Source organism: Sorex fumeus, unplaced genomic scaffold (assembly GCF_029834395.1).
Source record: "Sorex fumeus unplaced genomic scaffold, SorFum_2.1 ptg000029l, whole genome shotgun sequence".
Taxonomy (NCBI): domain Eukaryota; kingdom Metazoa; phylum Chordata; class Mammalia; order Eulipotyphla; family Soricidae; genus Sorex; species Sorex fumeus.
The window spans coordinates 3,150,957-3,164,155 of NW_026606086.1; the positions used below are offsets into that span (position 1 = coordinate 3,150,957).

Consider the following 13,199-nt stretch of genomic DNA (forward strand, 5'->3'; position numbering starts at 1 on the left):
CCACTAAAATGCTCTTATTTCCACCTAAACAAGATCCTATTCCCTAGCGAGGTGTTGCTCATGTAATAGCTTAACTGCACAGAAGACCACCCTTTCCGGTGTATTTCCAGCCCTTGGGTGTTGAATTCAGGAGATCTGTTAGTCTCAGATTCTTTGCTTTCTATTTAATGATCTGGAGTGTAAGCGTGAGCCAGGCGCTGAGAGAAATACACACTTCTCTTTTCATCTCTGTGAGAATTCCCGTTTGCCGTAAACCCATGAGAATTCTGTAATGTGTGTGCGGATATCTTGGGTCTCACTAACCAGACATACATTCTGCCATTTCTAACGTGGGCCTCAGTCTCCGATTCCTCCTGTCAGTTTTGGGAGGCATCTGACACTCGGAACATGCTCTTCGTTCACCCACTCACCCGGGGACCAGAGAGACTCGGCTTGTTGCTGTAAGTTACGCCTCATTCAATGTGTCACCTGCCCACATCACTGGTGCTATGGCCCAGTGCATGTGATCTAAACATGCATGACCCAGTGCCGCAAGGTGGGTTGGAGGGAATACCCAGTGGCCCTCCCAGCTTCTCCCAGGGGTGCACATTCCCTCCATCCCCAAGGCACACAGATTCGAAACACTGAGTAGGACACGAACATCCACTGCTGTCCTGGACCCCAGAATTTAATGAGATCCCCCACTTCACACGCACCTCTGTCTCTCTCCCAATATGCATCCCACGAGCCACACTTCTGTCCCCTCTCATGTCCTTTCCAGGCTGTGGCATTGCCCAGTCTTGACTGAACGTCCGTCCCCACCCTGTGCTACCCCCCACATGTCCTTGTGTGTGTTTTAATTGTTGTCATTGCTTGGTAATAATTTATTCAAGAAATAGCACTTCTTCCTGGGATTAGGTGTTTCAAAGAATTCTTTTTTGGGGGGGTGGGGTGGGGCTGCAACAAGTTCTTTTTTTTTTCTTTCTGTTCTCCATCTCGCAAAGGTATTAACTTGTTTCTTTAAATTCAAATGGACAGAATGATACGCTGGTTCTGGCATGTACACACAGGCAAACTTTTTCTCCCTCACAGTCAGTAAAATTTCACTAAACTTGTGTAAGGATCAAAGCCTGGGCCCCTCCCCCCGCAATAGTCCTGGGAGCCGTTGAGGGGGGGTTCTAGGGCAGTTGTGCACTGGCCTCTCTCTGGGTTGATTTCTGATACAGGAAGGGAAGTCGAGGCCCCAGGGGCCATGAGGACCCTCAGGGCCTGTGACCAGCAGTCCTTGGCCAGCGGGCCCTAGGAGGCTCAGTTGGCTGGGGGTTTTCCCACCTGGAGTGGAGGGCGCCCCGTAGCAGGCGAGGGGGTGCGTAGTGAGTCTGGGGCGGGGGCGCTGCAGCGGGGACAGCCCCCTGCCGGCAAGTGCGGGCCGCCCGGGTCGCCGCTGACCCCCATCTCCTAGACCGCGCTGGGCAGGGTGCCCCCCCCCCCCCCCCACGAGGGAGATGAGGAGCCCGAAGCCTGAGCCCAAGGCCACCGCTGGACCCAGACCCAAAGCCGCACGCCAGGGGCCCCCGCCCGCCCCGCCCTAGGGGCCGGGATCCCAGGCCGCCGTCCAGTCCTGCCGTCCCCGCCCCCGCCGCCAGAGCCCTGCGGACAGATGCCTCAGGACTGAGACCCCCGCGCCGGGGGTCCGCGCCCTCAGCCCAGGACTCGCGCGCCCTGCGCTCCCCGCCGCCCGCCCGCCGCGGCCCCCAGGAAAGACGGTCACGTGGCCTCGGTGTGCGCCTCGATGGGCGCCGGGGGCTGGGGTCCGCCCCGCGCGGGGAGACGGGCGCCGGGGGTCGCCCGCCGGGAGTCGCGGGCCCTGCTCCGGCCCCGCCAACTCACCTGGCGCCACGGAGCTCGGGCATCCGGCCGGAGGCCCCACAGGAACCGCTGCGCGGGCAGCGCCACCTCCTGCGGCTCCGCAGCCAAGGGCCGGGCCCTGAGGGGCGGGCAGGGAACCCTCGGGACAGGGGGACACGGCCTGAGCGAGGCGCTGTTGGGTGCTGGTGGGCGGGACCCCCCGCGCCAGGCAGGGCCCCGCACCTGTGCAGTTCGCACGGCGGCCAGCAGAGGGCGCAGCGAGCCGCTCACCGGCCTGCTGGGGCTGCTGGTCGGTCCCTCACTGGGCAGGACCCGGTGATGGCCAGGGGAACCCAAGGACCCCCTGAGACCGCTCCCAGGAGCCGGGGTGGGGCGGGGGGGGGGGAACATGCCCTTGCAAGGCCAGCTGGCAGTGCAGGGGAGATGACACCAGGGCGCCCTCGTTCCCCCGCCCCCAGCTTCCCGGGAGGGTCCCTCCAAGGGAGCCGAGGCAGCGCTGTGCCCCTGCTCTGCTGGGGGTCTGGGGGGTCTGTACAGCCCCCGGGAAGCGCTGAGTCTCGGAAGCCTGTGCCCTGGCTCCGTGGGGCACCCCCGGCGCCCCTAGCGGTATGGAGGGAGATGAGGGGGTGTGATGTCACTATTTTCACATGACTGCGGCGTCACGTGGCGGCGGGCCCCAGTGGAGCCAAGGCCACGCACCTGTGGTCAGGCGGGTGAACTTGAACGTGCTGCGCGAGTTCCTGGACATGTGCGCGGGCGGCAAGCTGACAGCCGGGGCGGGTGGCGGCCTCTGGGTCTGGGGGCGCCACCCAGAGTCGGCAGCCCCGAGAGAGGGGGCGTTGCGCTCCCCGCCCCTGTGGCCTGGCTCTGGGAAGGAAAATGGGAGTGACCTGAGTCCTTCTCAGCAGGACGATTACAGCCACGCATCCAGGCACTCCCCGCTGTCCCCGTGTGCGGGGTGGCGCTGCATGCTACCCTGGGTACCACTTCTCGCAGCTGCCTGTTCCTCCACGGTTCGTCCAATCAGTTACGCCAAATTGGGAAAAAGGACCCTGGTGTCGCACAGGCGAAATGCTCACAGGCCGCTTGGCATTCATCCTGGCCCCCAGTGACACCATCCTTGCCTAGGTAGAGGCGAAGGTCAGCTGGAGGCCTGACTCTCTCAGGGGCACCTGACACTGTCCCAGCTTTCCAAATACTCTCTCAGAATTAAGATACCTATGGGATACCTACACGAGAGGTTTTCATTTGATTGATGCTGGATTATATGACGCCTGTTACATGCTGGGTTGAACGGTTTCTTTGGCAGTTCACCCACGGGGTTCATGACCCCAGTCTGACCCCAGGACACTGCATACACACTCTTTGTGGATGACAGTGAATGTGCTTCCGTGGCCAGTAGCGCCCCTTGCCCTGACGCTGTTTTTCTTCAGGCCACAAAATAGGAGTGTGGTTAGCTATTGCTAACGGCAAGTTTTGTTTGTCCAGAGTTTGCAAATGACTGTTGTTTGCTGTTGGCCGTTATTGAAATCCCTTTTACTAAAAGAACGGGATGCTTCTCTCTCCCGCAGGCAATAGTTTGAGATGAGTATCTCACAGGACCATTTGGCTTGATTGCACAGTACTCACTTCTAAAGGTAAAAAGGTTTTGGTTATTATTATTTTTTTGAAACTGTCATTCTGGACTCTAACAAGAGTAATATGATGTTCCACTTCTGGAGTAAGTGGTGTGCAGAGCTGTCTGGTTTTTAGAATCACTGACGCTGTTATGAGTGGTAAATGTTTTATCTTCTGTGGACCTTTTGTTTATTTATTTGAAGTAAAAAAAACATTTTATTTGGTGACCTTTAGGAAGAGGATGAGCGGAGAGAGAGTAACATTTCAGGAGAGACCGTGGGCTTCTCCAAAGACAGAGAGAGCCCCTACACACATCCCAACATTAGAAAGGAAAGCACAAAAGTCCCCATCTCAAGGAGAGCTGCGGGCACCGCATTTGCTCGGCTACATGGGCACAAGCAGCTCAGGGGCTCGGGCAGCATAGGAGCCTTCAGTGGACCTTTCAAGGGTGGGTGTGCACCCCCCTCTTCTCCTTCACGGAGCGGCATGTCTTCTGATTGTTACTTCATGTAGCTCAAAGTTTTTCAGATACAGGATTGGTTACTTCAGCCTGAATTTATACACCTGGCTTTGGGGAATCTAAATTTTTATCCTAAAGTGGTTTTGAATTTTATTTGGGGGCTCGTGCCAGGCAGTGCTCAGGACTTACTCCTGGCTTTGCACTTAGGATCACTCCTGGCAGTGCTCAGTGGACAGTATGGGGTGCTGGGGATAGAACCCCAGGTCAGCTGAATGCAAAGCAAGCACCTTCACCACTCTACTTTCTCCCTAGCCCCAGGTCTCCTGAGCACTGCCCCTGGGCACCTCCTGGTGGTGAGTCTTAGCAGTTCGATGAGGCTTGGCGCTGTGGTGGCAGGGATATCCCAGGCCACTCCAGTGGCCTCTCTTGGGATGCACATGGCAATGCTTGAGACCCTTGTGGTGCCAGGGGGCGAAGTTGGCAGTCATGTGTCAGGCATGTACCGTAACCCCTGCATTCTCTGACTCAACACTAAAGTCTACTGTGCTTTGGAGTGGGAGTGTTAGAACACCTGAGTTTTTGTTGTTGGTCTGTTTTGTTTGGGCCACCCCTGGCAGTGCTCAGACTTACCCCTAGCTCTGCACTCAGGAATGACTCTTGGTGGTGTTTGGGGACGGTGTGGGAGGCCGGCAATCCAACCCGGGTTGGCTGCCTGCAGTGATGTCCGCGTTTGGGTCGGCTGCTAAGCTTTAGGGGTTCTGTTCACCATTTGTATGTGTGCTTTCCTAGGAACATGAGGTGGAGAAAATGTTCACACTCAAAGGAAGCCGCTTGTAAGCAGCGGATGTCAAGAATATCATTTTTTTCGTCAGACCCCGGCTAGAACTGATGGATATAATTGCTGAAAATGTGCTTAGGTATCTCAGAACTGATGCATGGTCCATACGGAATCATTCCTCTAGTGGTTTTAGTGCTCATCAGGACACCTTTGCTTGCCAGCGCTCTAGGAAGTGGATCTTTGGACAGATGTGAGAGTGTGTCGGAGGAGAATGGGGGGTCAGGAGTAGGATACTCTGCAGCCAGACAAGGATAGATCCTCGGAACCCAGTGTGGTCCCCAAGTTTTCCAGGAGTGACTTCTGAGTGCATAGCCAGGAGTTATCCCTGAGCACCTGCAGGTGTGGCCCAAAAACTATAAATAGAGAATGGGAAACTTTGTGCATTGGGGCTTGGGGAGGCAGGGCAAACCACAGAAACCCACTCTCTCAGGACAGTAGGAAGCTCCGGCCTGTCTCAGTAGAAGGACCCAGATTTTTTTATAAAAAGAAAAACAGCTAGTGGTTCTTTTTCAAGTACTGAATACCATATGCTCAAATTTCATAAGCAACGTCAGGAGAAGCTGATTAAAATTTAATGCTGCAGCATTTATGGAGGAAGTGCACCAGCCCAGTCTGCATTACGTTTGATCGACGTGGCCCCTACGAACGGACTTAAAAGCATGCGGGGTATTTGCGCAAGATCGGGCACAGTGTGAAGCAACCATTTATTTTCCTAGAGACATCGCTTGATTAAATAGAAACATTTTTTTTTCGGCAAGAAACAGATGTCCATTGCAATAACCCTGAGAGGTTTTTGGGTTTTTTTTTCTCTTTTTGGGTGACACCCGGCAATGCACAGGGGTTACTCCTGGCTCTGTACTCAGGAATTACCTGCGGTGGTGCTCAGGGGACCATATAGGATGCTGGGAACTGGGAATCGAATCCGAGTCAGCCGCGTGCAAGGCAAACGCCCTACCCGCTGCGCTGTTGCTCCAGCCCCAACCCTGAGAGTTTTCATGTCCCATCAATGGCCCAAGAGAAGCAGCACTGGCCCTTGGCAGAGCACAGGTCAGCGGTTTCCAGAAAAAGCATCACATCAAGAGAGCAGGAAAACTCGAAACTTGGGCCGAGTCAGTAGTGGGGGGTTAGCTGATAAGCGTCTCTTTAGAGCCCACTGTGTGTCAGGCACAGGTGGGGCCCTGGGGAACAGTCCTCGCGTCGGGGCCTCGGGACAACGCACGGTCCTTCTCTTGCAGTGAAGACAGACGTGGCCCCACAAGAGATTTCCACATTTTGTTTGTGCCCCGGCGTAGCCTGCTGTGTGAGCAGCGGCTTAAGGACCTGGGCGTCCTGGGCTCCTTCATCCGTAGGGAGGAGTACAGCCTGGACCTCATTCCCTTCGACGGGGACCTTCTCTCCATGGAGTCGGAGGGCGCCTTCAGAGTAAGTTCAGTGTTTGCCCTTTGAACTTGACACACGTTTCTGCCTCGTTTGTGATGGTGACACTCACACTGGCATTTTAGTGATTCCTGGAAGTGTCCAGTTTCTTCCTTTTGGGGAGAGATGGGAGTTGGTCCACACCCAGCAGTGCTCAAGGTTTACTCCTGGTTCTGTGCTCAAGGATCACTCCTGTGCATGCTCGGGGACCATATGTGGTGCTGGGGCTAGAACCCAGATTGGCTGCGTGCAAGACCAGCGCCTTCCCCTGTGCTGTCTCTCCGGCCGCTGCTCCTCTTGCTTATGGAGAACCTCCTGTTCCAACAAATTGGCTTAAAATTGTTGTTGCCCTTACTGAATTCTCAAAAATCAATTGTCCTTAAATGTGTTGATTTCTGGTGTTTCTCTGCTGCTGTTCGATGTTTGTCCTTGTGCCCGTCCCACCCTGACTTGACTGTGGCTGTGGAGGAAGCTTTGAGAGTGGAAGGCAGGGCCGCTCCAGCCAGAAAGAGTCAAGTCTGTCACTGCGTTTTTCCAGTTAGCCCTTTGTGAGTGATTTTGTTTCCATGACTCGCCTTTCCCCTTGATTGAGTCTTGGCAAGACCTGAAGACTTTTATCTTACATTTTCATTTTCTAGAAATAAAATTGCTTACATTTTTCATTCAAACTCTTGAGGTTCTGCAGTGTGTCCTCAGGGCTGGGTGCAGGGTGTGCGGGAAATTCTGTTTCTCCCACACGCCCGTCCCAGCCCGTTTCCTACTGGTTATTTTCAGCACATATTTATTTGTGATTTATTTGAGATCTCCAAGCCTGCACGGTTTGGGACTGGACCTGTCAGTAGCTAGACAGTTACACCCTCCAACTGCCGTGTAACCCCAACAACGGCCAGGATCCAGAGATTATCACAACAAGCTCCCGGGAGCACGCGGCCGCGAACATTATTTACTTTTCTCTAAGTTTTCAGGGTACCTTAAATATCCAACCCACACGGCAGAGCCTGGCAAGCTATCCGTGGTCTATGCCTAATAGACCAAATTGATATGCCAAATCCAGTAATAAATGGATCTCATTTCCCTAACCCTGACTATGCAGAGTCGAAAAGGATATGGAAGGAGAGGCTGATAAAACACCAAGGCAGTGTGGACAGCAGGTATGAGCCGGGGGTGTGGGGGCGACTAAAACCTCATGGGAAGGGGGGCGTTCCGGTCCGTCCTTCACGCCCTACCGAGGTCACCAGTTGCCCCCCACGAGCGGCTCTCCAGCACGGCCACAGCCCCAGAAGCACAAGGGCTTAATGCAGAACCCAGCAGCTTGGAGCAGAAAAGTGAAAGGACTATGCGTTAATCCAGGCAATCATTTCTGCCCAGAGGGGAAAGGGTGTTGCTCCCTTCCGCCCTCCTCCCTCTGGAAAGAAAGATGGCGGCCACATGGGAGCCTTGTGGACAGCAGGTATGAGCCGGGGGTGTGGGGGCGACTAAAACCTCATGGGAAGGGGGGCGTTCCAGTCCGTCCTTCACGCCCTACCGAGGTCACCAGTTGCCCCCCACGAGTGGCTCTCCAGCACGGCCACGGCCCCAGAAGCACAAGGACTTAATGCAGAACCCAGCAGCTTGGAGCAGAAAAGTGAACGGACTATGCGTTGATCCAGCCCATCAAGTCTGCCGGAGGGGAAAGGGTGTTGCCCCATTCGCCCTCTCCTCTCTGGAAAGAAAGATGGCGGCCACATGGGAGCCTTGTGGACAGCAGGTATGAGCCGGGAGTGTGGGGGCGACTAAAACCTCATGGGAAGGGGGGCGTTTCGGTCCGCCCTTCATGCCCTACCGAGGCCACCAGTTGCCCCCACGAGCGGCTCTCCAGCACGGCCACAGCCCCAGAAGCACAATGACCTAATGCAGAACCCAGCAGCTTGGAGCAGAAAAGTGAAAGGACTATGCGTTAATCCAGGCAATCATTTCTGCCCAGAGGGGAAAGGGTGTTGCTCCCTTCCGCCCTCCTCCCTCTGGAAAGAAAGATGGCGGCCACATGGGAGCCTTGTGGACAGCAGGTATGAGCCGGGGGTGTGGCGGCGACTAAAACCTCATGGGAAGGGGGGCGTTCTGGTCCGTCCTTCACGCCCTACCGAGGTCACCAGTTGCCCCCCGCGAGTGGCTCTCCAGCACGGCCACGGCCCCAGAAGCACAAGGACTTAATGCAGAACCCAGCAGCTTGATGCAGAAAAGTGAACGGACTATGCATTGATCCAGGTCATCAAGTCTGCCGGAGGGGAAAGGGTGTTGCCCCATTCGCCCTCTCCTCTCTGGAAAGAAAGATGGCGGCCACATGGGAGCCTTGTGGACAGCAGGTATGAGCCGGGAGTGTGGGGGCGACTAAAACCTCAGGGGAAGGGGGGCGTTTCGCTCCGCCCTTCACGCCCTACCGAGGCCACCGGTTGCCCCCCGCGAGCGGCTCTCCAGCACGGCCAGGACTCCAGAACACAGAAACCAATTTCTTAACTATCTGACTTTCAGTAGAAATACTTCCAGGGTCAATAGGTAAAAGAGCAGAAATCCAAAACCAACATTTAATTCTTGAACCCAGCCGTAGAAAGCTAATCACTTCACAATGCTTTTTCAGCATGTCTGATTTGGGGGGGGGTAAACTCTAAATAATAGTGGTGAATCTTTTATTGAAACAATGAATCTAATCAAAGCAGATAGAGTGTTAACTAGAATGCATCTGCCTCACAGGGACGGGGAGGGGTGGGGGGTGGGGTTTTATTGGGGTTCTTCATGGTAAAAATAAGTATTGGTAAAGGGAAATGTGTTTGATATTTGCATGACTGAGACATAAACCTGAAAGCTTTGTAACCTTTCCCACAGTGATTCAATAAAAAAAAAAAAACACCAAGGCAGACATAGGCTGCCAAAACGCAGAAAAACAAAAATGATTGTCTGTACTTTTAATGCTCGTACGCTGGCATCTACTGCATCCATTGAAGACCTTATGGTACAAGCGCGAAAGATCAAGTACGACATCATTGGTCTGACCGAAACGAGAAGACATCAATCCCATCATGCTGTTTTCGACACCGGAGAAGAACTGTTGCTTGGAACATGTGATAAAAGAGGCATCGATGGTGTTGGTATCCTTGTCAATACAAACTTAGTCATGAGCATTGATTCATTCGAATGCCTAACAACCCGAATCGGACGATTACACTTGAATAAATGTGGCTCACTACCGGAAGTTTCTATCTTTGTTGTCTATGCACCAACATCCAGTTATGGTGAAAGAGAAACTGAGAAATTCTACAGGGAGCTGGAGAAGTTCTATAAAGAAAATCACACCTTCTACAAGATCATTGTCGGTGATTTTAATGGCAAGATAGGACCAAGAAGATCAGTCGATGAACTGCACATCGGAACCCATGGCCTGGAATGGAACGAACAGGGTGACAGACTGTCTGAGTTCATCATGTCAACCAAAACCTTCCATGGTAACTCACAATTCCAAAAGGCTGAATCTAAAGGTTGGACATGGGAGTCTCCCGATGGACGGTTCCACAATGAAATAGACCACATCATATTCAATCGGCGGTTTTGCCTAACCGATGTTGCTGTTGTCCCAAAATTCCAAACGGGATCAGACCACCGTCTTCTTCGTGCAAAATTCTACCTCACAGAATGAGGAGAAAAGAATGCAAGGTTTAAGAAGAGGACTCCCAGAACAACCACCAACTGGGAGCTCTTTGGCTCTATTGCGGCAACATGGGAAGATGCCGTCATTGACAACATTGATGAGGAATACCATCGAATGATTCAGCACCTCCATGATTGTGCAAGGAATGCCAAGAGATAGATAACCACAAAAAAACCATCTTTCTTCGAACACTCTTGAACTTATTCGCCAACGTGGCTTGGCACATGCCTCAGGCAACCACAAGCGAACATCCGAACTGGCAAAACAGTGCAGAGAAGCCATCAAGGATGACCTCAAAAACAGGAGAGCTGCAATACTGGTAGATGCAGCAGAAGCTGGGAAAAACATTCGTAATGCCCGCCTGTCCTTCACCAACTACAAAACCAAGATGACTGCCCTCCGACATCATGATGGATCTATCACATCTTCCAGAAGGGCAATGGAGAAGATTATTCATGACTTCTACTCAGATCTCTTTAATAGCCACATCCACTTGCCCACATAGCACATACCACATGATGGATATGTCGTTCCCAATGTTCTCCCTTCCGAAATCCAACATGCCATCTCATCGGTAAAGAAACAAAGAGCACCTGGCCCAGACAAGATCAGACCTGAACAACTGAAGAACTTACCATCAGTACTCATCAATACATTGGCTCGACTTTTCACACGCTACCTGTCTGAATGCAAGGTTCCATCCCAATGGAAAACCAGCAGGACTGTACTACTATACAAGAAAGGAGACACCCACGACATTGGCAACTATCGCCCAATCTGCCTATTGTCTGTCATCTACAAACTATTCACTCGAGTCATCCTGAATAGGATTAGCAGAACGCTAGATGAAGGACAACCATGTGAACAAGCTGGATTCCGAAAAGGATTCAGTACCATCGACCATATCCACACAATAACCAAGCTCATTGAGGTATCTCGGGAGTTCAAGATGCCGCTCTGTCTAACGTTCATTGATTTAAAGAAGGCCTTTGATTCTGTTGAGACGGAAGCGGTCATGGAATCCCTAGCCAATCAGGGCGTACAAACTCAATACATCAGGATCCTTCGTGAGCTCTATTGCGGATTCACTACCAAAATCTCACCATTCTACAAAGAAGTAATCATCCATATCAAGAGAGGGGTTCGGCAGGGTGATATCATTTCACCAAAACTCTTCAGTGCCACCCTCGAGAACATCATGCGACGATGGAATGGGAAAACATGGGAGTGAAGATAGATGGTCGGCAACTACACCACCTCTGCTTTGCTGATGACATCGTTCTAATAACACCAAACATCAGCCAAGCGGCACAAATGCTGAACGAATTTGACCGTGAATGTGGAAAGGTCGGACTACAGCTGAATCTTACGAAGACAATGTTTATGAGAAACAGCCTTGTTCCTGGCGCTCCATTCGCTCTCAATGGAACCACCATCTCCGAATGCAACGGTTATATATACCTAGGTCGAGAAAACAACATGATGAATGACCTGGCACCTGAGTTGCGCAGGAGGAAGAGAGCGGCTTGGAATGCCTTCAAGAGCATTGAAGAAATAACTAAAAGGACAAAGAACCTCCAGCTACGAGCACATCTCTTTGATTCCACTATTCTTCCTGCATTAACATATGCCTCAGAGACCTGGACCCTACGAAAACAGGATGAGAACGCTATTCGGGTCTCTCAAAGAGGAATCGAAAGAACTATGCTTGGAATATCACGATTCACTCAAATGAGAGATAGAATCCGGAGTTCTGATCTTCGTCAACGCTCAAGAATCAGGGACGCTGTCTCATTTGCCAAGACATCAAAAATCAGATGGGCTGGACATGTAATGAGGTTTACAGACAACCGCTGGACTAGAGCCATTACTGATTGGATTCCACGAGACATCAAAAGATCACGTGGACGCCCACCTATAAGATGGTCAGACTTCTTCGTCAAGACCCTAAATGATCGGTTTAAGGCTCTGCATGTTGCTAGAACGAACAGATACCATTGGGCTATGCTAGCACGCAACCGGGATGAATGGAGACATTACTGGCACCCGCTCGAATAAATCGATGAATAACGGGGATTAAGTGATTAAGTGATAAGTGATTTATTTGTTTGCTTTGCTTTGGTTTTTGCTTGGGGCCTCACCTGATGATGCTCAGGGGTTACTCTTGGGGGTCCTCAGGGGTCCATATTTGACTCTTTGATGCCAGGGAATCACCTTCCCACTATACTATCTATCTGGCTCCCGGAGTTTTTCTTTTTTAAATATTGTCTTTTTCTGAAAGGTTGTGTTTTGTTTGCAAATATGATTTTATATGTTTTGTTTACTATCTTTATGACAGGGAGCACTTCTGAAAAATTTCTCTTTCAAAGTGTCAGGTTGGCTCTTAGGGGTGCCCGGGCCAGAACTCTGGCTCTTTCTTCTGTGGGGTGAGGTTTCTCCATGCTGAATCCCTTAAGATAATCTGTAGACCCAAAAGCATTGATTTATTTGAGTTTTCACCCAGATGTTTTTCCTATGGCACATTCTTCACTGGAAATAGGGAAAATTGGGCATGGCTGGAGTTCTGGCAGGCCGAGTGGGGACCCCCCCCCCCAAGTGTGTAACCACCACCTAGAGTGTGCGACCCTCAGCCTCAGCAAGAAAGGGAGGGAAAGGGAAAATAAATACCGGAATGAAGGGGAAGATGCAAGGGGGAAACACATCAGCTTGATAATGTCTTCTAAAAACGGCGTACTGGACCAGAGAGATAGTAATGTGGGTAGGGCACTTGCCTTGTCCCTTGCAGACCCGGGTTTGTTCCCTGGCACCCCATACGGTTCCCTAAGCCCCGCCAGGTGTGACCCTCAGTGCCAAGCCAGGGAGTCAGCCGGAACCCGTGCACGGCCCCAAAGCTCCCAGTGCCTGTCTGCGCCCTCTGCGCCCTCTATCATTGGAAGCTTGTGCAGGTGTGTTTGAGACGCGACCACGTTTCCCTGCATTCCTTGGGCATGTGAGTTGATTTGTGGTACTGCTGCTGCTGGTCTCAAGACACGACCTTTCGAGAACGCAGGTGCATCACCAGATTTCTGGTGGAAGCCAGCCTTTCCTCGCCCGCCCAGCAATGCTTGCCCCCAGTAGAGCTGCTGCCTTGAGGCCTCGGTGCTGACTCACAGAGCCTGTGCCCACGCGCCTGGCCCTCTCCCACAGGAGTGCTGCCTGGACAGCGACGAGATGGGCCTGTACCACGCGACCAAGGGCCTGATGAAGCTGCTGGCCTGTACGGGACCATCCCCTAGATCTTCGGCAAGGGCGAGTGCGCCAGGGTGAGCCGGGGCGGGGAGGGAGGCCTCTCTCCTGCGGGT

General features: G+C 52.6%; 1 pseudogene; it reads left to right on the forward strand.

Moving 5' to 3' along the window:
• The first annotated feature begins 2,495 nt into the window (after positions 1-2,495).
• The window catches only part of LOC130024589 (vacuolar protein sorting-associated protein 33A-like), a 31,722-nt pseudogene continuing 21,018 nt past the window's right edge, over positions 2,496-13,199 (forward strand).